Below are 22,703 nucleotides of genomic sequence, written 5' to 3'. Positions count from 1 at the left end.
GCTAGTATACGGATGCCCTCAGGCTGGTTATACATCAGCAAGCCGTGGAATAAAGGTGACGTATAATTTTCATCATAACGATTATTTCAGATTTTCTTCGTAATTTTTTTTGTAAGCCATTTCAGTGTTTTGATGTTTATATCCGGAAGAAACAGTGAATAAATTGGAGCCAGTTGTCAATCAAGTGGAATTCACTGAAGGAGATATACGATTTTTTAATTTTGAAGTATTTTTCGGTGTGTAAAGCTTTCCGCTGCATTGAACCTTGGAACAGGATTTCTGAAGATCTCTTGCCACTGGACAATATAAAACAGCTAAGTTATTGTGTTTTGTTATTTTATTGTTATTACTCTTATTATACATTTTTAAAATTTTTTTTTTTTATAATCTATATATATATATATAAATTTCGTGTCACGGTGTTTGTGGTCGAACTCCTACGAAACGGCTCGACCGATGTTGATGAAATTATGCAGAAAAAACTAGGTAGGCATGAGAATAGGTCGTAAAATATATATGATACTAGGATACCGATTACTATATCTTTAATACCGATTAGGGTGGCTATATGCAGAAAAAATCCCCAACGTAGTATTACTTGCTTCATTTTTATTAGAACTAAGTTGAGAGTTTTATTTGCCACATAATATGCGATTCCTACGACACAGCAAACAGAAGCGACGTGAGAAAGAATACATTCACTTGTCAGACGCTACCATGAACAATTCCGATAAAGCCTTTGCTATTGCCAGGCCAAAATGCAATGCATTGTCATGATACGTGTGTTCAAACTGAAGATTTACTCTTTAATGAGCTTCATTCCATCATTACGGTCCTACATGTTGCTGGATGTATTAGGATGAATGCCAAAAGCGAGGATTACCTCAAACATCCTTTTTTGGTTGGTTAATGGACAAAATATGCCATGAGGTAATCAATAGTATTTATAATATTCTCGGAAATTCCAGATCCGTTTCCTGATCAACTCTTGATCCCTATTCTGTAATTGGATCCAGTCAGAGTAACCTGAACGGATCACAATTTTGCATTCTGTAATCCGCTCGATTCAAATCCAATCAAACTTTACAAATGAGACAGATATGTGTTCTTTGAAACAGAATAACACATTCTTGAAAGTGAGAAAAAAATCTTGAACGAAGCTTGCGACTGATAATGATTTTGTATTATGAACAAAGTTTTGAGGAAATGCCAAGATGTTTATAGAAAAATAGTTAAGTTGGTGGCACGACTATGTCTTCTAAGTCAATTTCGATCGAAACGTAACATTGGATCGAGTTTCATACCAATCGGATACCGCAATATGTGTATTCGATATTGTTATCACAAACGTGGTTCAGCGTTTAGGCAGATGCATCTGAAATCGAACCCGAAAAAATCCTAGAACAGATCACACAACAACAGTTTCAAATTCATATTTCATTTTCGATTTATACTTAAGTTCGGTTTCTTCGAGATCGCCACCTGGGTATCCCAGTAACCCGACGAGATACGTCATGAATTGCTCAATTGCATTGATATTTCGGAATTGCTCGGCACCGATACAGCGCTGCGGCAATTTTCTCAATAGAACACAAGAGACACGAACGTTTCACATTTGTTTATCGAATAACAACCGTCATTTTCAGCAGCATAAACATCGAACACACTTTCGTTTCGCTAAAATGAAAAAAATCTTCGCTAAAATATTCAAACACACTTACAATACATCCATTTTTTTATTTAACAATCCAAATGTTCACTAGAAATAATGTGCATGGCAGAACGACGTTTGCCGGGTCAGCTAGTACGTATATATATTCTTTTTTTATATACAAATATAATTTATCTTCTGTGAGCGTTAGGCATTTTATACTTTTTCTGTTCTCAGTTATGTTACGAAAATTTTTCTAATTTTTTTTTTACGGAATGTACTACGTAAGTCGCGCAAACGTTATCTGAATACCCGAACAACCGACAGTAAAAACAGAGTCAGAATAATAGAACTGCAGTATAACGAACTCCTAAAGTCATGCCACTAGGAATACGTGAAACGAACGGAAGCAAACCTGAAGTGAAACCCGTTGGAATTCTGGAAGTTCGTAAAATCACAGCAATCAGGTAACCGTATTCCGGAAACAGTGATATTCAATGGGATCACTGTTAGCTCCCCTCTTGAAGTTGCTAACCTTTTCGCGAAGTTCTTCAATTCGGTCAACAACATAAATTCTCTACCTCTTATCCCAATGAGTTTCAGTCGTATACAGGGATATGACCTCAATATTACAACGCTGCAGTTCTCACCACACGACGTCATGAAAGCGTTGGTTGACATTGATGCATCCAAAGGTCCTGGAGCAGATGGCATTCCTCCGACCCTCTTGAAATATTGTGCAAGTTCGCTTGCTTCACCGATTTCCTGTCTGTTTAATCGTTCGCTGAGCGAAAGATCCTTTCCCAGAGTGTGGAAGATAACCACCATCGTACCAATACACAAAGCAGGGAATCGGAATCAAGTTGAGAATTATCGTGGAATATCGCTCCTCTGCAGCATGAATAAAGTTTTCGAAACTCTTGTCCACAACGCCCTATACAACGTGGTTCATCCTGTAATATCGGAGTTTCAGCACGGGTTCGTCCAGCAGCGATCTACAACCACAAATTTGATGTGCTACACGAATATACTATTCCGTGAGGTGGAATCCCGTACGCAGGTCGATTCCATCTACATCGATTTTTTGAAAGCATTCGATACCGTGCCACACCAATATGCGATCGCAAAATTAAAAGCCATGGGATTTCCAACCTGGCTGGTTGAGTGGTTTTTATCCTACTTAACGGACCGTCAGTTCTCCGTGTCGGTTAACTCCACTCGTTCTGCAACTTTCAAAATCACATCTGGAGTACCACAAGGAAGCGTGCTTGGACCGCTTTTGTTTGTTCTTTTCGTCAACGACTTGTGTCCTCGTTTATCATCTTTTAAACAAATGTTCGCCGACAACCTGAAGATGTTCCGCGTTATTGTGACTACACTCGACTGCCTCGCTCTGCAGAATGACATCGATGAACTGCTACTGTGGTGTAATGAAAACGGTATGAACGTCAACATTAAGAAATGCAAGGTGATTTCATTTTCCCGAAGAAAGACCATCATCGTACATCAATACGCTATCGGATCTTCTCCACTAGAGCGCGTTACCACGATCTGTGATCTTGGTGTCACGATCGACTCCAAGATAAGATTCAATGAACACGTGGCACTTATCGCGGCGAAAGCCTTTACCATTCCAGGTTTCATTCGACGTTTCACTTGGCAATTTACTGATATCTACGCACAGAAAGCATTATTCTGCAGCCTGGTTCGTAGCGGCTTAGAATATGCGGCCCCTCTCTGGGCACCTCATCACGCATAGATGATTGTCAGAATTGAACGAATACAGAAGCGCTTTATTCGATTCGCTTCACGAAACCTACCATGGAATGACCCGTCTAATCTGCCTGATTATCCTGCACGCTGTATGTTAATCAAAATGGAAACATTACATGCTAGGCGCAGAGCAATTCAACAACTGATGGTCTTCGACATTCTACGTGGTAACATTGATTATCCTCAACTCTTGCAGGACGTTCCTCTAAACGTGCCCCCCCCACCCCCCTGGAAACTGAGGATCTCACAAATTGTTGCTGTCTCCGCACACCGGACCGGTTACGGTTATTTTAACCCTTTTGACACAGCCCTCCGTGCTTTCAACGATGTAAATGACTGTTTCGACTATGAAATTAATAGATGCGTGTTCAAAAATAGAATTAAGATTTTTAGGAATAATTAGTAGTCTGTACGTTCAAATCGAAGACGAAATAAAATAAATAAATAAATAAATGGAGGGAAACGAACCCTCCGATGTTGATATGAGCGTCGTAGATTCTCATAGTAACGGTTTTTCTGAAGTTCGTTCTTTAAAGAAAAAGAAAAATCAATTACAGTCAAATTCGACACCCATCCTAACGAACAATTCGACACAACCAACAAATAATCCTGTTTCACTCAGTTCGGTTCGAAATCCAATTAACTCTCCTCAACATCGAATCATTGAGAATGTTCCTCCCAAGAATATTTCTCGAATTCGACAATACCAGAACGTTTCGGGATCATCGAAAAAACGTTGGGTGGTATTCTTCCGCCCCAAAGGAAAACCTTTAACTGTGACCCAAATTGGTAAAGACCTGAAGTCTAAGTACTCAAGTCTTTTGGAAATTACAAAAGTGAATAAAGACAAACTTCGGGTTGTGCTCCCGGATTGCAAAGACGCTAATGCGGTTGTTAGTTGTTCTTTGTTCACTGATGAATATCGAGTTTATATTCCGGCACACATCGTTGAAATCGATGGTGTGGTATCGGAAAAATCTCTCCAACTAGAAGATTTCGAAAAAGCAGAGGGTATTTTTCATGATATAAAACTTCCTCATGTGAAAATTTTGGAAGTGAGATCCCTGAATCCATTTATTATTGATGGCAACGTGAAGAAATATTCCCCATCTGGCTCTTTTAGAACCTCCTTTGAGGGCACAGCTCTTCCAAATTATGTGCTCATTGATAAGATTCGTCTTCCAGTTCGATTATTTACTACCAAAATAATGACATGCACTAATCGCAAACAGTTAGGTCCCACTAAAACCTTCTGTTGCAATAGAATTAAGTGTTCTAAATGTGGAGTCGATCATGATGTAAGCTCTTGCAATAAGGATGCTGATAAATGTATTCTTTGTGGAGGTGTTCCTCACACAGTTAAGGACTGCCCAAAATACAAATCCCGTTCGATTAAACTTAAACAGTCACTTAAGGATCGTTCTAAGCGATCATTCACTGATATACTCAAGGCAGCTTAACCTCATGTATCCGAGGTTTCATAAAATCGTTTCTCTGTTTTATCAGAGGATGATGAATCGGACACTACTTTCGATCCAATAATCGCGGGAAGAGCTAGAAAGAGAAAAAATACTTCCTCCTCCAAGACTTCTAAAAAAAAGAGGATTATCCTCTAACCAACCAGAAGCTTTTTCTCATTGTTCTGCTCCTTCCAACAATAACCCTCCTGGTTGGGGATCCTCTAACTATGTCGTTCATTTCCCTGAATTGTCAGGACATTCCAGATTTGCTTCTCAATCGGTTCCTGAACCCCAATCATTTTCAGCAGGTATTTCTTTTTCTTCAATTGTTGAATGGATCTTTGATATTTTCGGAATTTCAGATTCATTGAAATGTCTCATTTCTGCTTGGCTTCCTACTATCAGTCAGTTAGCTAAGCAAATGGTTTCAAAGTGGCCCCTCCTCTCCTTCATTAATTTTGATGCCTAATTTATTGAATGAGCCAGAGAAATCTACTATTTTACAATGGAATTGTAGAAGTCTTCTACCAAAACTTGACTCTTTCAAGCAAATGCTCCATTTTTTAAATTGTGATGTGTTTGCTCTATCTGAAACATGGCTTCGTTCGGACATTGTGTTTAACATCCATGATTTCAATATTATTCGTTTAGACCGTGTTGATTCCTATGGAGGAGTTCTCATAGGTTTAAAAAAATGCTATCCATTTCACAGGATTCCCCTGTCAAGCACGTATCAAGGGTAGAGATTTGTGCATTGCTTCTATTTATATTCCACCAAGTACAATGCTCAACTATCAAAACCTTGTGAATATAATTGAGGTTCTACCGCAGCCTCATCTTATTTTGGGAGATTTCAACTCACATGGCATTGACTGGGGTGAGTCTTCTGACGATCGCAGAGCTAATTCTATTTATGAACTATGCGATGAATTCAACATGACAATTTTGAACACAGGTGATATAACAAGAATTTCTCCATCAGACCGCGCAAGTCGCTTAGATTTATCCCTTTGTTCTTCTTCTTTATCATTAGATTGTTATTGGAAGGTTATCCAAGATCCACATGGAAGTGATCATTTGCCGATCACCGTTTCTATTTCAAATTATTCTGAATCGTCTGAAACTATTAATGTTCAGCATGATTTATCAAGAACCATTGATGTGAAGAGATATTCTTCAATTATCTCAGAATCAGTGACATTAGTTCTTGAGTTACCCCCGTTAGAAGAATATAATTTTCTAGCTGGATTAATTCATGACATTGCTATTGATGCTCAGACGAAACGTTTTCCTGGGAATTCGTTTCGCAGTCGTCCTCCTAATCTGTGGTGGGATCAAGATTGTACAAATATTTATGAAGAAAAATCAAATGCGTTCAAGGATTGGCGTAAATCGGGCTCCTGCGAACGTTACGACAATTACATTTACTTGGAGCGTAAATTCAAAAGCTTCATTAAAGCCAAAAAGAGAGGCTATTGGCGTCGTTTTGTGAATGGGCTTTCACGAGAGTCTTCTTTAAGCAGTCTTTGGAGAGTTGCCAGACAAATGAGAAATTCATCTCATTCAAATGAACAAGTTGAATATTCTGAAAGGTGGTTCTTTGACTTTGCCAAGAAGATATGCCCAGACTCAGCCCCCGCTCCACCTCCCTTCTTGGAGACATCTGATGATATTGTGCCTCCGTGCAGTATGGCTGAATTTTCGCTTGCACTTCTGTCATGTAACAATTCGGCTCCGGGGTCAGATAGGATCAAATTCAACTTATTGAAAAACCTTCCTGATAATGCGAAGAAATTTGAGGTTCCATTGAGGTTCTTTCTGAAAAACTTCATTTAAATGGGGTTTCTCCAAAAATAAATAGTTTTCTGTTTAACCTAATGCGTGAAAAACATATGAGTTTTTTTCCATAGTTCTTCGTTAGGCTCATGTCTTAGTCCAATCCTTTCCAACTTTTATGTAAATGACATTGATGTTTGTTTATCAGGTAACTGTATAATCCCTTGTAGATTTCTCTTGATAATTGAAAAGTCAGAGATGGTTGTGTTTTCAAGAAAACACCGTCCTGCACAACTGCAACTTAAACTTTTGGGTAGAACAATTGGGCACTCGTTGTCATTCAGGTATTTAGGAGTTGTGTTTGACTCCAGAGGCTCAAGGGGTAAACACATAGGCTACTTGAAACAAAAATGTCAGAAACGAATATATTTTCTCCGATCCATCACAGTGACTTGGTGGGGGGCTCATCCTGACGATTTGAATAGGTAGTATAAAACAATCGTTCTATCTGTTATGGAGTATGGAAGTTTTTGCTTCAGGTCCGCTGCCCGTACTCATATTCTGCAATTGGAGAGAATTCAATATCGCTGTTTGCGTATTGCTCTAGGATGTATGCAGTCAATGAGTCTAGAAATTTTAGCTGGTATCCTTCCTCTTTCTATGCGCTTTTTCGAGTTATCATTTCGTTTTTTGATACGTTGTGAAACACTCAATCCGATAGTGATAGCAAACTTTGAAAAAATGCCAACCTTAGGCACTCAACCTAGGCGAATGTTGCTGCATCACGAATTTCTGACCCTGGAAAGTCCATCTGCTTTATCTGGTTTCCAGTCCCTTTCCTCAATTTTGTTCAATCCTTCTTTTAATTTTGATTTGTCAATGAAACTTTATGTGAGTGGTATTTCAGGTGATCTCCGTCAAATAGTTATGCCTGCAATATTCTTGTAAAGATATAAAAATATTGACTCAACCAAAACTTTTTTTACTGATGGATCTAGTCCTAATGGTTCCACAGGCTTTGGGGTAAAGGGTGTGTCACATCAAATTGCATCACGGAAAAAACGCTGTAGAAATTTAATTTTTAGGAATTATATCTTCAGCTTTCGCTTATAATCAGATAAGAGTGTATAGATCACGTTGGCCATGCTTCACTGTCAATTTTCCGCGACGTTCTGGCTACACGTAATCTCGATGCTATCTCGTTGATATATTATTTCCTCAAATCCATATACTTTCAAGTATGAGTATGTGTGTATTTTTTCTGTTATTTTTAATTATCGTTTACATCTCCATCGTTTTTCTTTTTTGTTATGAATAATTTTATTATTTACCAATAATCTACGGTTTTTAACGTTTTCATTTTTCTTCAACTATTTCCCTAAGAACTTAAAAAATACTCAGATGCAAGCAATCGCACGCAATCGCACACAATCTTCAAGGAGGTAGTTATCTCTATAAAAAAATCCACAAGAAGAAGCCTTAAAAATTATTTTATTATGAATTGTTATATAATTATTAATATTGTACCATTTCTTGAAATAACTATAGGATTTTTATGCCTTTTTGAGAAAGAACATTTGCATAGTTCTACTCACAGAGGCTTTTCCCTATTCATAAACACGGCTCATTGATGCTTAACGTTGCTGAGCCAGTTGAAAATGAATGAAATTAAAAAAAAATAAAATTATTTAGCGACATTTATGATAATTACATAGCGCTAGATAGTGTATAGGGATGTGTCTGAACCGACTCTAAATTGTAAAGACCATAATAAGACCATTGCTTGGGAAAACAATTCCTAATTTTATTTTAATCCACTTTGCCAACAATTAATTTTATCGCAACATCGCATTAAAAGACATTCCATCATTTTCCTACACCGACAAAATAATGAATGGATCATTTTTGATCCACCTTCTCATCGGAACGCACCGCACTACGCGGCTCATTGTTTCAATTGTACGCCATTTCCCAGTGCACGTGCGGGCTAATTAACCTACCAAACAAAAAACTCAGATGTACATCATTCGAAAAACGAAACCGAAAAAGCATCTTCCACTCTCCGATGCCAGCAATCAATCATTATTCAAGTTTGGGTTTTATTTCGCGCCGCGCCGTTCCTTGTTACGTTCCGACAAATTGCAAATGCGACCATTTAGTAAAATGCAATTGGAAAAAAATACACCATCACATATTTCCTCTTTGAAGTGGAAAACTATATAACCACCGTGGAAGAGGAATGGATGAAGAGAATTGGCGTCGCGTTAATTGAACCCTTCACGAACAATTTCGGATTAATTCAATTGAACCCTACGATGGAGCAATACGTAAAATTGCTGCCAATATGACACAGGGTGCATCGGATATAGAGTCAAGTGGCATGTTACATGGCCTACATGAAATAGCTTTGATTTGTTCGACTTCTAGTAAACAGTAGCAGCAGCTCTTGATTTGTTTTTAATTACTTGCTCAACCATACCCATTGGGATGGTTCACGTTTACGGAATCGCAGTGTGTCACCTTTGATTGCCAAAAGTATACAAAAATGCAGCTTAGGCTACATAAGCGGTATTCGGTAACATATCAATTTTTCAATTGGTCGGTTCCTGATGATCACGGTATAATTAGTCATCGTGCTAAACACGACGAACACGACGATTTTTTTTTACTATATGTATATTAGGGTGTCAATAAAAATCGTCATTTCGGATTTTAAAAAGTTACCACATAAAAAATGTTCATCGCTTCGGAAAAACATCCTAAGCAAAATTTCAGCTCAATCGAACTTGAGGAAAAGTGACACAAAGTGGTCAAAGTCTGAGTTTTTTTTAAATCCAAACAGGAAAACAGGAGAACAGGTAATCGGAATTTTCAAAAAAACATTTTTGATTCCAAATGTCTTGAAATTGCATGAATTTTTATAAAAAACTAGCTGACCCGGCAAACTTGGTCCCGCCCAAAATTGGTTTTTTGATATCAATACCTTCAAACATTCACGTTTTCTTACTATTGGCAAGTTCATGGGTCCAATCGCAGAACTGTTTATTGATTGATCTTCTATTCGACCCCGTTGAATTTACCTTTTACTATAGCATTACTTGTATTTCTAACAAAACTCATCATTATAATATCAGACTATTTTCAGACACAATTCTCGTTCAAGATTTTTCAACCACTTTAAAAATAACATGTTTCTCCGGTACATGAAATAAATGTTTTATTCAGAAAATATAATAGAATATAGACAGCCCTGAATCGGACAAATCCTTCCTCGAGTTCTGCTCTTATCAACACATAAAATCCATTTCCAGGTTCGAACTAAGATCAATTTCGCTAGCGCAAACCTCAAATGGACTAACAGCACTTGTCACTATGTAAGTGTAGAACAAATGGGAATTTAATTTTCCGAATTTTCCTTTTTTCCTTCAGAGTTTTCCGAAAATTTTCAATTGTCATGTTTGGTTGGAATATTTTTGGTTGAAATATGTGTAATATTTTTATGGGACCCCCTCTCCATTCCAGAGGAGGGAGGGGTGTCATAATTATAGAAACATTTCTCATACTCTAAAGCCCTCACAACCCAAATTGTGCTTGATTAGTTCAGTTATGCAGAAGTTTGTGTTTCGTTTGTATGGCAGCCCCCCTAAGAGAGGGGGGAGGAGTGTATTCACCATAGAAACGTTTCGTGCCCCGTAAGACCTTCATATGCCAAATGTGGCTCTATTTGCTTGATTAGTTTTCGAGTTATGCAGAAATTTGTGTTTCATTTGTTTGATTCATTCTCGAGTAATGTAGAAATTTGTGTTTCATTTCATTCCATTTCAGCCCCCTCTTAGAAAAGGAGGTGGAGAGTCTAACCACGATAGAAACATTTATTTCAACCTAAAACCACAATATGCCTAATTTGGTTTCATTTGCTTGATTAATTCCCGAGTAATGTAGAAATTTGTGTTTCATTTGTATGGCAGCCCCCCCTTAGAGAGGGGGGGAAGGGTCTCAAACTATCACGAAAACCTTCCCCGGCCCCAAAAACCCCTACATACCAATTTTCATGTTGATCGGTTCTGTAGTTTCCGAGTTCATAAGTTGGCTCGCGCGGGTAGTCGTTGAGAGTAGACGTACTTTTCGTTCGCTCCGCGTTTGGTTTCGTATCGTGTTATTTTGCCTAAGGGTTGTGGCGAATCGGTCAAGTGTGATGGAAAAGTTATGTTTCTGAATCATTTCGAAACAGTTATTTGCTATAATATCCGCATCCATTATCGGTTCGGGTTCATTATTGTTTGATTCCTGGTATTTAAATTTAAAGTGTTTCAAATTACGACGGGTTCGGACAATCATGTTCAATCGTGTACACATGTGACGGAAAGTGTATAAGTATGAGTGAAACGCTACGTGAAACGAAGCGACATAAGCAGGAAAAATAACGAGCAATTCTCCGCGATACTTGCAAGCTGTTCACAAAATGAGCAGTGATGATATCACCACTATTAGAACGTCGCAGGACCGCCAGCAGCAGCACAATGAAGCTAAGGAATTTGATGTTTTTTTTCACTCTCTTTCCCTCTCTCTTAAGGTGGCCGTACACTGTTTGTCCGGAGGTCAGGTATTTGATACCTTTTGAAGTTTGGTTTGAATTTGTGCAAACACTGTTTTGTTTGCCACTCTTTAATTATCAACATTTGCAAACAATGCCAATCATCGAACATGGAAAAAATTCTTCTGAAATATTTAAAGTAAACTAACCATGTACCGACAGGATCGAAGAACATACCGAAAAATATTTTAGACATCCAATAACTGAGTATTTGCTTGTCGCGTTTTGTGTTTTGTGAATATATTTGATCAGTACACGTTGATAAAATTTTATCTGTCAAGGGGAGTCAAGTGTTTGGTTTCGGTCAGACAGTGTATGAGCACCCTTAGCTTGCCATGTTGCACTGAATGGATGAAAAGCAACTACGAGCGAGTGTTTTTTTTTCTCCTTAGCAGTTTTTTTTTATTATTCAATATTTATGTGCATGTGAATACAGTAGAAGCCCAATTATTCGCGAATTGATGATCCGCGGATTATTCGCGATGGAGAGTTCCATACTAAATTTATAAACCTTACCAGGATTGGTCAGTGAGTGGTAAGCTCATGCTCTTTCATTTTGGTCATGGCCTTCGCATTATCTGACCACTTGTTTACACGACCTTATAGATGGATAAACATTTTCTGTATTTATTCAACACTGTTTTCATGTTGAAATGCCTTTTTTCGCGTTTTCACCTCATTTAAGTACTACATTGCGTTATATGCGATTTTTGTTATTCGCAGCGATCTTGCCAGACTATTCTGCGGATAATCGGGGTTCTACTGTACTTGATACTTGATAATTATGACATCTAGGGGTGTCTTTTTTTTTCTCGCTTTGTTATCGGTATAGTAGAATTTTTTGGCCGTCTGAAAGCTGATTGCTTGTCATGTGTTTATGCGTGAGTAGCTTTAAAATATGTGTATTATTTATGAAAGGGTGGTCCTGCACCGATCTGATAAAATTTTGGCTACTACAATTTCTACAATTTGGAGGATTGGCGTGGATTCCAGATTTTGGATCGGAACCAGTTATTTTGTTTGGATGCGTTCTTATGTGTGTATTTAGGTTTAATTCATTCCTTATTTATTATTAGTTCGGAATACGAATACAATTCCAAATTTCCAGTTTGCAAATGTAAGTTTTAGATCTAAAAATTTTGAACTGAATAATGGTAGATATTAAATATCAATGTAATGAAGTGTTTTTGCGTAGTTATGTATATGAATCTATCTGAATATAAGTTCGTGATTTATAGTAGGTAGTTGGTATCAATAAGAATTGTAAAATTTCATCGCCAGTTTGTTTTATATACTTTATTTGTGTATTCCTTTCGAATGCTCATGGAAATCAGATTTTAGATTCAGTTTTTCTATTGTATTTTAATGGTTTTGGACGCTTTGATAGATAATGTACTATTTTTGTCTGTAGTTTGTATTTATATTGGTAAGAATATATACCTTCTAAAGTGATCTTAGGTAACTCATTAACACTTTGAACCCCGTGTCGGTCCATAGGGATAGGGCTTTTCGTCGGAATAACGTTGATAACTGGGACATTGTTTGTCTTCGGATGTCTTACGATATCGCATTACCTTCTAATCGAATTTGTGATTTTTTTCACGTTGTACAATAAATAATATTTTTGGAAAGCGGGGACTGAACTGATAGTATGTAAATGTGCTTGATACGGACTGAACGGAAAGTATAGCAAGAAAAATCCGGGCCTCAACATGTTAATAACCCTCCAGCGACGCGCTCTAAATCTCTGATATAGTACTGTGCCCGAAAACACACAGAACATAGCACCGATTCGAGCTATGGTTGAGGATTTCTTTCGGTTACCTTCTCAGGTAGCTTAATAATAATCTCCGGTGTATCAATTTCAGAATATAACAGAATACTATACGCGAAAAATCATATGATAAGTCCTCGATACGCGATCCGAGTCATTGTTGAGGAGTTCCTTCGGTTACCTTCTCAGGTAGCCCATTCAGAACCTTCAGGGATTACAATCGAACATTAGGCGCGAACGATCTCATAATATATCGTCAATTCGAGTCATCATAGAGAAATTCTTTCGATAACCTTTTTAGGTAACCTAATATTAATAATCCCCGGCGTCAGGGTCCGTGTTAACATAATCACATCACTTACCGCAGTGAATCCTGATTTTTTTTTTAACCATTCCCACTAACAACTATCCCTTCCATGATAAACGCTAGGGAACCACGCTATAGAGGCGACCCTTCTGGCCTTCGGGCGGCGAATATCATACTAACATTCCTTCCCTTCCTCTGGTGACTGTAAGGACGTGGCCGGCGTCGTTATTGACCATTTAAAGCTCGAATCACCGAAAATTGCACAACGAGAATGATTTGCTAGTCCCAAGCGTCATTCTGTGTGTTCTTTGTGCAATTTGGTTGGTTCAGGTCAATCGCGGAGAGCAACTACGAATTGTACAGTCTACCCAAGCTCAAGCTCAAGCTCAAGCTCTGTAGTTTCCGAGTTCATAAGAATCAGACAGATAGACCGATCTCGACGTTTCATGCAATTTTAAGGCATTTGGCATAAAAAAAAATTATATTCCAATTTCATGCACTCCCCCTTTGGGTGATTATACGGTTCTCAAAAAAACCCAAATTATGTCGTCTGCGACACTAGTAAATGAAATACAATTCAGTTATTATTTTGCATTAGGTATTTTATCGCGTAAATCAACATTTCGCATATGAAAAATCGAAATGGCCATTTTCATTGGCACCATACGTTTTGCCTAGAATTCCGAAAAAAATCCATAATATAAAAAATCCAATTTGATCGTCGCTACAAACTGTATGATTTCATGTTTTCTAAAAAAAAAATAATTAGAATATTTGTAGCAAATGGATGGACTTAACATAAAGAACACACTACATTATGAACAACGTAAATCCAAAAACGACGTGGTCACAAAATGGTTGGATATTTATTTTTTACATTCCCATCAATGTCGATATCAAATAAAATGATTTGATTTTATTTCATTTTTGATTTTCGTTTCATTAACATAGAACGTTGATGGAGACTTACGGCGAGCATACCCTAGGCAAATCGCAATGTTATTAGTGGTTAAAAATGCTTTCTTTCACCTAGCAATAATCGCACATCGTTAGAACCTCATTGGTTACGATATCGCTACTACACAAAGCTGGTGACAACTGATTACAAATGGTAATTTCAATATGAGGAACGAGAAACGTAAAAAACCATCGAATGTTTTCGAAGGCCGGAATTCAAACTTTGTTAAATGTTAAAAGTTAATGATAAATTTTATCGAAAACAATTGATCGAATTGAACTGTTCTCTGCTCCAAAAACGACAAAAATATCAGGAAAGACAATGTAAAACAGGCTATTGAAATCACACAAATATGTAACATGAAGCTGCTCAGCTAAACACCAAGGGCCAGTGATAAGAATGTGCCTGTCTCGCCCTCACCAGCCTCATGTTAGTAGAATAGTGAGAGGCAAAAGTGCGCATTGGCCTTTTTGAAACAAACGAGCAACAACAGTGTATTCGTTTGACACATTATTACACCAGCAGTTCACACATATAAACAAGATACATTTTATGAAAGTGGCAAAAAGTTATGAAGAAAGACGACTTTTGCGTTGTTTAGATCTATTTTTCTCAATTTTGGTTATTTTTATTACCTAAAATAACTGGAAAATTCGAAACTACATTGTCAAGGAAACCTTCGTTCTACAGTAAATGATAGTGCGTATTCGTTTTTGTGAAGTTCAAGAAAATATAGAAATTCGATTAGTTGGAAAATTTCTTGTGGGGTAAAAGTGCGCATCAGCGTTTTGCTTTCAAAAAAAATTGCACTTCTAGCTTCATGAGGAAACATCGTTTGGCTCTTCGAACCCCACAACAGCGCTTCAAGGCAAAGCGTCGGAATTCTCAGAACCCAAATCCAAGATGAAAAAGAAAAATTGTTACTTAAAAATAATTCTAAATGAATTTCAAATATTTTTTTTCACCTTGCATTCAATTCAATGACGGTTAAATTTCGTTTATGTTTATGTTTTCACAATGAACTGAAAGTATTGTTTTATTTTCTCAATAAGTTTCAAATAAATCAGGTGAAGGTAAAAACATTTCCCAAAAAAATCCACGGTGTATTTCTAGATGCCAAGAATCAATCAGCACATAACAAAATTATGTTCGAACATAACTCTCACCCTTCTCCAGCCATAAAACATCATTAAACACCTCCTCCTTTCCACTAGATGGTGCATACACAGTCTAGTAATGATGCTTCTTCCGCTGGTAAAGATAAAGCATTTATTTTTGTTACAAGTTATCTCAGAGATTCAATTCAATAAGAGCACACCTTTTCCCCGTACGGTGCGCATTCGTCATTTTGTCCAACTACAAACAAAACTCGAGAAATTATTGTACTACGTTTCGAAGGTAATATATAAAGCTACAACAGCTAACCTAAACTATATGGATCAGTAAGCATACAAACATTGCTCATTAATCAGAAAAATACTTTGTTTTGTTAATCCAGATCCGAAAGCTTCCCCACACAACTCATGCGTCGATCCTGAGATCCGAGAACGAGGACCCAAAATGGGCCTTTCACGCCCATCCATTCACAGTAATAGTCAAGGCCTAGGGGCTTAGTTCCCTTCCGGAACCAGCAAATTACATCATCAGAGGCTGAGAACAACCGCACAGAAAGGAAATCGTAACATCTCCAAGTGCATGTCACATTAGAGCAATGCCAAATGAAATCAACAAATGACAAAACATGAGTATTTTTGGTTCGAATAATAGTTTGTATTCCGTTTGGGTCGGAGAAAATACGAGTTTTCCACAGCAATATTTTGGCTCAAGTGTAACTTTTCAATAGGGCGTATCTCAAAAACTATGAGTCGTACTGAAATAGTGTATTGAAAAGAATTATAGAGTATTGATGATTAAACGTGAAAAATAAGTACTCTTTTTTTTATTCACGAAAAAAACGGTGGATGGGTTATACCTATGATATAACCGCAAGGTTGACGTAGGACTGCCGTTGGTAATCATTTGTGTTTTTGACGTAGGATTACGGCTTTTGGGAACATATTGGGTTACAAATTGAAAATCGAAAATCGAGCAGATCGTGAAAATTGTCCAATTTCAAAAGCTTATTGCTCAGTCATTTCATGATGGATTGATAAGATTTTTGCGTCAATCAATTTCGGCACTCCATAACAATTTTTTGAATTGAAGAAAAAAATATATATAATGTAACTAAGTATCGAACAATTGAAAAATCTCAACCCCTATCCTAAGGGAAGTACCCTCTTCTGATTGGTCGACGATTGACGACACATGTAACAGTTTCCTAACAGAAACATCAAAAACAAGCTGCCTGATGGAAATCGACATTGCAAATATATGCAAGTCGGGAGCATTTTTATATTGCAAGTAAGGTGAGTGATACCATTAATTCTAGCAAATAAAATTTAAATTTGGAACGTTAATGCTGGTTGCTCTGTGAAGTTTGTTTGTATAGTGAAAAAATTAGCACAAGTGTAAGTCTAAAATTGTTTATGATAGCAGTTGTGCTAAAAATGTCTTGATATATGAAACGATTTATTTAAATTTTCATAAATAAAAACCAATGTGTGTTCCCGCTCGAGAACGGGTCGTTCGGTTTAAGCTGTCTGTTTTGTTGTGTTCATTTTCAACTTAGAAAAGTTTATACGGCGAAAAAAATTGGAAAAGTGAAACATCCATTCATTTCTGCGATGGTACCTCAATCGCTGTTCAATTATAACTGAGTGGATCTCCAAGCGACGCTCGCTTATATTCCGATTGGTGATTTCAATAGCCTGTTTTGAAAGCAATTTTAAGGCTATTAAAACAAGTTTTTGAATCAAAAAGTAACACGTATATAACGCCTAGACATTTTATCTTTCGAATGAAGTGTTTATCATACCATTTCGTTCAGTTGTTTTGGAGCTATTGACGCTCAAAATCTCGGTCTCCGGCGTAACGCTTTCGTTTTCGAAACTTTGATTTTACACCCCGGTATAGAAATGAAAGACGTAGTCTGATGGATGTTTCCCTAACACAGACTTCAAAACCATGGAGGCATTACAAAATAGATGCAAGCAGCGGGTACTTTTGCACTCGCTTGCGTTTCTGCAAATCAGAATGTTTCCCTAACACGGATTTCAAAACCATGGAGCCTGAGGACATTGGCATAGCAAATTCGATGCAGGCAGCGGGAGCTTTTGTATTCGTTCGCGTTTTTGCAAATTAGAATGTTTCCCTAACACAGATTTCAAAAACATGGAGCCTGGGGAAATTGGCATTGCAAAACAGATGCAAACTATGGGTAGGGGTAGTGGGGGTAAATTGGTCATGGGGGGCAAAGTGGTCACCTGCTTGTTTGGTAGTATAACTATTGACTATAGATGCCGTATTGATAGTCACATTATGTTTGAAGAATTTGATGACTTTTGAGTCACCCTGTACTTCAGTAGAGTTGTCGCATGTCAAAATACAAATAGAAACAGAAATTACTCTCTCTATAGCCATTCGGCCGTAGTTCTGTGCGCATGGTATTCAAGTAATTTCTAGTGAAATTTAGTTTATTCAATCTGATATGTTGGACAAAACATCAGTTTGGACGACTGTTAACGTATTCTAGGAGAGGTTTCAGCAATTAATTAGCATAGAAATTATTTTCATGTTTGGGGGCAAAGTGGTCATAGGTGAATAACAACTTACAATGTTCTGTTTACTAAAACTGATATACCTCATCACATTCTGCTCTTGAAGAAGATCCTTTTATGGCTTTGACCCTGGATAAATATGCCACTCCAACTAAACCAAGCCTCATTATGCGGAACGTTATGTTTTTCTTACTACGTTTTTGTATGCAAGAGAAAATTTAAATTGAGATACTAGGTGAATAGGCCAAGCTTATTTCATACATGTACCTACTATCTCAAATATGATTTGAACAAATTTGGACAAAAAAACGCATAAATCTATCCCATTTAGCTTGATATGTGCGGGTGACCACTTTACCTCCAAGCAAAAAAAAGTTCGATTTTTCACCTTTTTTTCTAATGGTGAAAAGTGTACTATTTTGAATTTTTATAGTAAAAGCCGTTTGATATCATGAACAACAATGAGTTGATCTATAATATTCTTCGAGAAACGGGAATTAAATCGGTTTGTGGGCGCTGGAAATGGGCATATTCCAAAGTACTCGCTTGAATTTTTGTAAACCGGAATGTGTTTTCCCAATTCAGATTCCGAAACCAAGAAGTTGGGAAAATCGACATTGCAAATACATTCAAGTCGGTAATACTTTATTTAAACTTTATACCCTTCAAGCATTTTTACACTCCGGAATTCGTTTTTCTCGCTTTTATGGCTCGATTATTCAAGACTGCATTGGAAGATATCTCTTCATGTCGCCAGCTCACTGAACTTCTACGCATACCGTTTGATGATTAGGCGAAATGTTGATAACTATTTGCTGCGATAACTACTACCATAATGCATGAAATGACTTAAATTGGGATTAGTCTGCAATTGAATTCGTAAATAGTTTCATTCATTCACTAGTTTAATCAATAATTTAAACAATACACACTGCGCAGTGGCGATATCGTACCCAATGAGGAACATCCGAGGTGGGATCATTGCTAATTGAAAAAATACGATTGATTACTAACCCAACGGCAGTTCTACGTCAACCTTGCGGTTATATCATAGGAATAAACCATCCATAGTTTTTATCTCAATACAAACTTTTAAACTATTATTCGTGCTACACAATCAAAACATAAACAATTTTCAAAGTAGAATTGAATTCTCAACAACATAAATACACCTCGTTGATTCTACCGGACGTTATGGGTACAACTTTAATTAACTTGTTTACGATATGTCTAGATTGTATCTGAAGTCAGGTATCTTTAAGGTACCTCTGTATATGTATACAAAATTACTCAGATTCAAATATAGTTTATCAGTTTCCGAATAAATGTAAGAAATGTTCATCTGAAAAACGTTTCTTAACCGTGTCAGTTATCGAGAAAATTAAGTTAATGAAATGTAATATCCTTTTAGATACACCTTTAAAAATCTGCGGATCATGCCTTTTTTACAAACACACGAATACAATACACTTATAGATTTCAGGAAAATAAAAAAAATATTAGAAAATAAAATAAAAAATAATATCATAATAAAAAATTATCTCACGCCTCCACGAAGATCATATGACGACATTTTTAGATCGGGCGTGAACTGGAAACACACACCTGGTCTTGGCTCCGAGAACGGGTGTCGAAAGTGGCTAAGTGAGGGGGTGCGAGCGAGTCAGAGCGCTATATCTCTCCCGGGGAAGGCCTCCCGGGTCATGGAGGCCTTGCCAACCCGCTGTCTCCCGGGCAAAGGAGATACACCCAGAAAATGGAGCTACGTTCACGAAGAATACTCAGAATGCGATCGCCCGAGGAGGGTCCCCGAACTGGAGCTGGTCCTGGAACGGGCGTAAGAGCGAGCGGCCAGCGGCTGGAGGGCGATGTGCAAGAGCGGGCCACCAGCCGGGTTCAACCCGAAGAGCTACCGCCACACGGAAACAGCAGCCATCGACATCACCAACGAAACGCTGCGCCTACGAGGCGTGTTGCGACTGTCAGACGACAGTCGTCCACACTTGTGGGTACTACTAGGCGACGGATCATGTGGACACATGAAATGAATGAATTCGTGATCCGCGCCTATTACATCTGCACTGCTTTGGAGACGGACATGAGCGGTCGCCCTCGAATACTCGCAATGTTCGAGGAAGCGTATCCAGAGTTCGTCGGGAGGCTTGACCAAAAAGCGATGAACGCGAGGCGTAGAGCGATTGTACGCAACAATATGCTCTCCCAAACGCAAGTCGACGAGATCAAGCAGCAGGTGCAGAGAGAACTAAGCTCCAGAACAAGCAGAGCAAGCGATGTGTCGAGACGAAGTTCAGTACGGCTGAGCAATTCATTCGCGAGTGGGGCACGCGAATCAGCACCAGTGGAGGCCACAGTACAACAACCCCCTGAGCCGGAAGATCCACAGCCAGATCAACAACTACTACGCGATCTGGTCTTCCATTACGACGAGGCGATCTCACAGTTCCGCGACACAGACCCTTTGTCGCGCCCCAGGATCCCGAAGTTGCAGCATTCCCGCAGGCTGACAAGTGCAGTAAAGCTCATGAACGAGCACGTTCTTCCGCTGCACTTGGTTGATGCTGAGAACATGGAGGAGCTGCAACTGAAAGTTTACTGTGCTGCTGTGGCGACCGCCAAAAGTTTAGGATACCGTATTAGGCCAAGAGGCGGACTGCTCCAACATCTCCGTGAAAGGCGTGAGCCTCCATGGCGAAGGAGATTGGAGCAACGGATCCTAAACAAGCGCGCCGCAATTGGAAGACTGATGGCGTACAAAAGAGGCAGCAGATCGGTGAAATTATGTCGCCAAGTTGCTGTGATCGTGCGGCCTACTGAACTTCGCCAGCTGGGAGCTCACCAGCTGACGGAAAAACTCGACACACTGGTACAGCAATTGAGCGTCCTAACTAAACGGCTGAAACGTTACTCTGACTCTGCAAAGCGCCAGGAACAAAATCGGATGTTCAGAGATAACGAAAAAGCGTTCTACGACCACATTAGCGACGAGAAGCCCGACTACCGCGAAGGTTTGCCAGATATTAGCGATGTGACGAACTTCTGGGCTGGTATTTGGGAGACCCCAGTAGAACATCGCGACGGGCAAATGTGGTTAAGACGGGAGGAGGAGAGTTGTGGTGAAATTGGAGAGATGCCAGCTATCATCGTCGGAGAGAACGATGTCCGCGAAGCCTCGCGGTACCTGAGGAACTGGGCAGCACCGGGCCCCGATGGTGTCCAGAACTTTTGGCACAAGAAGCTGACCGTCGCACATCCAAAGATAGCTGAGTGCTTCAACAAGGTGCTACGTGACCCACACAACCTTCCTGAATTCGCCACCCGTGGCGTCACCTTCCTCCTCCCGAAAGACAGCAACACATTGAACCCATCAAAGTACAGACCGATAACGTGCCTATCGAGTCTGTACAAAATACTGAGCAGCATAATTACCGCCAAAGTTTCTGCTCACTGCGAACAGCATCACATCATCGCAGAAGAGCAGAAAGGATGCAGGAAAAATACGCATGGCTGCAAAGACCAGGCCATCATCGACGCAGCCATAGTCGGCCAGGCGGTATATAACCAGCGGAACCTAAGTATGGCCTACATCGATTACAGGAAGGCTTATGACTCCATACCTCACTCGTTTCTCGTCCGGGTATTGGAGCTCTACAAAATTGATCCCGTCGTCGTTAGGTTCCTGCAGCATGCGATGAGGCAGTGGAGTACGTCTCTGCACCTCAGTGATGGGGAAAATGTGTTGCAGTCTAGAACGCTGCAGATAAAGAGGGGGATATTCCAAGGCGACTCTTTCAGCCCGCTTTGGTTTTGTCATGGCTATAAAATAAGGTATGGCGACGGCGCCCACGAAGAAGTGACCCATACCTTTTACATGGACGATCTCAAGGTCTACGCTGATTCACGTCAGCGTCTAGGTGTAGCTATCCGGGTTGTCGAAGACATAAGCAGGGACATCTGTATGGAGTTCGGCCTCGACAAGTGTCGCTGTGTCCACCTGCTGAAAGGACAACTTACCGAATCCGGAGGCTACGAGGTCTATGACGGCGAGTTTATAAGAGACATGGTTCGTGGCGAATCCTATAAATATCTTGGATTCCGACAGCTCACCGGGATTCGCCACTCCGACATCAAGACGGAGCTGCGAGACAAGTTCTTGAGTCGAGTGAACTGTGTCCTGAGGACTTTCCTCAACGCGGGGAACAAGGTACGCGCGATCAACACATTCGCGGTTCCCCTGCTGACCTTCAGTTTTGGTGTAGTCAAATGGAGCAAAACTAACCTAGAGGACCTTGAGAGGAGGATGAGGAAAGCATTCAAAGAGGCCGGAATGCACCATCCTCAATCGGCACTGGAGAGAGTTTCACTACCACGCAAAGAAGGGGGACTTGGAATCGTCGACATTTCTGCACTGTGTGCTGCCCAGGTACGACAACTGCGCGAGTACTTCACAGAACGCGCCAACCAAAACGCGCCGACAGAGGATACAGCGCTATGCACATGGCGCAAGCGGAGTACCAACTCAACTGCAATCTGCAGACAGTGGAGGAGAAGATTGCAGCTTGGAAGCAGAAGGCAGTGCATGGTGCCCACCCCCATCAACTGGACCGGCCACACGTCGACAAGGCCGCATCTAATCTGTGGCTAACGCGTGGTGAACTCTCTTCAGTAGTAGAAGCCGACATGATAGCCATCCAGGACAGGATAATGCCGACGAGAAACTGCAGGCGGTACGT

At 39.4% G+C, this 22,703-nt stretch overlaps 1 protein-coding gene and 1 non-coding gene across 8 annotated transcripts in view; one reads left to right on the top strand and one right to left on the bottom strand.

The window, feature by feature from the left end:
- The window catches only part of LOC129764141 (myosin-IIIb-like), a 238,785-nt gene that overhangs the window by 158,137 nt on the left and 57,945 nt on the right, over nucleotides 1–22,703 (bottom strand). The gene's annotated exons all lie outside the window — the stretch shown is intronic.
- Nucleotides 18,880–19,026, top strand: LOC129772363 (U4 spliceosomal RNA). Its single transcript, XR_008742606.1, has one exon. It is a non-coding gene; the product is annotated as a U4 spliceosomal RNA (small nuclear RNA).

This window comes from Toxorhynchites rutilus, chromosome 2 (assembly GCF_029784135.1).
Source record: "Toxorhynchites rutilus septentrionalis strain SRP chromosome 2, ASM2978413v1, whole genome shotgun sequence".
Lineage (NCBI taxonomy): Eukaryota > Metazoa > Arthropoda > Insecta > Diptera > Culicidae > Toxorhynchites > Toxorhynchites rutilus.
This window is presented reverse-complemented; position numbering and strand designations above follow the sequence as displayed.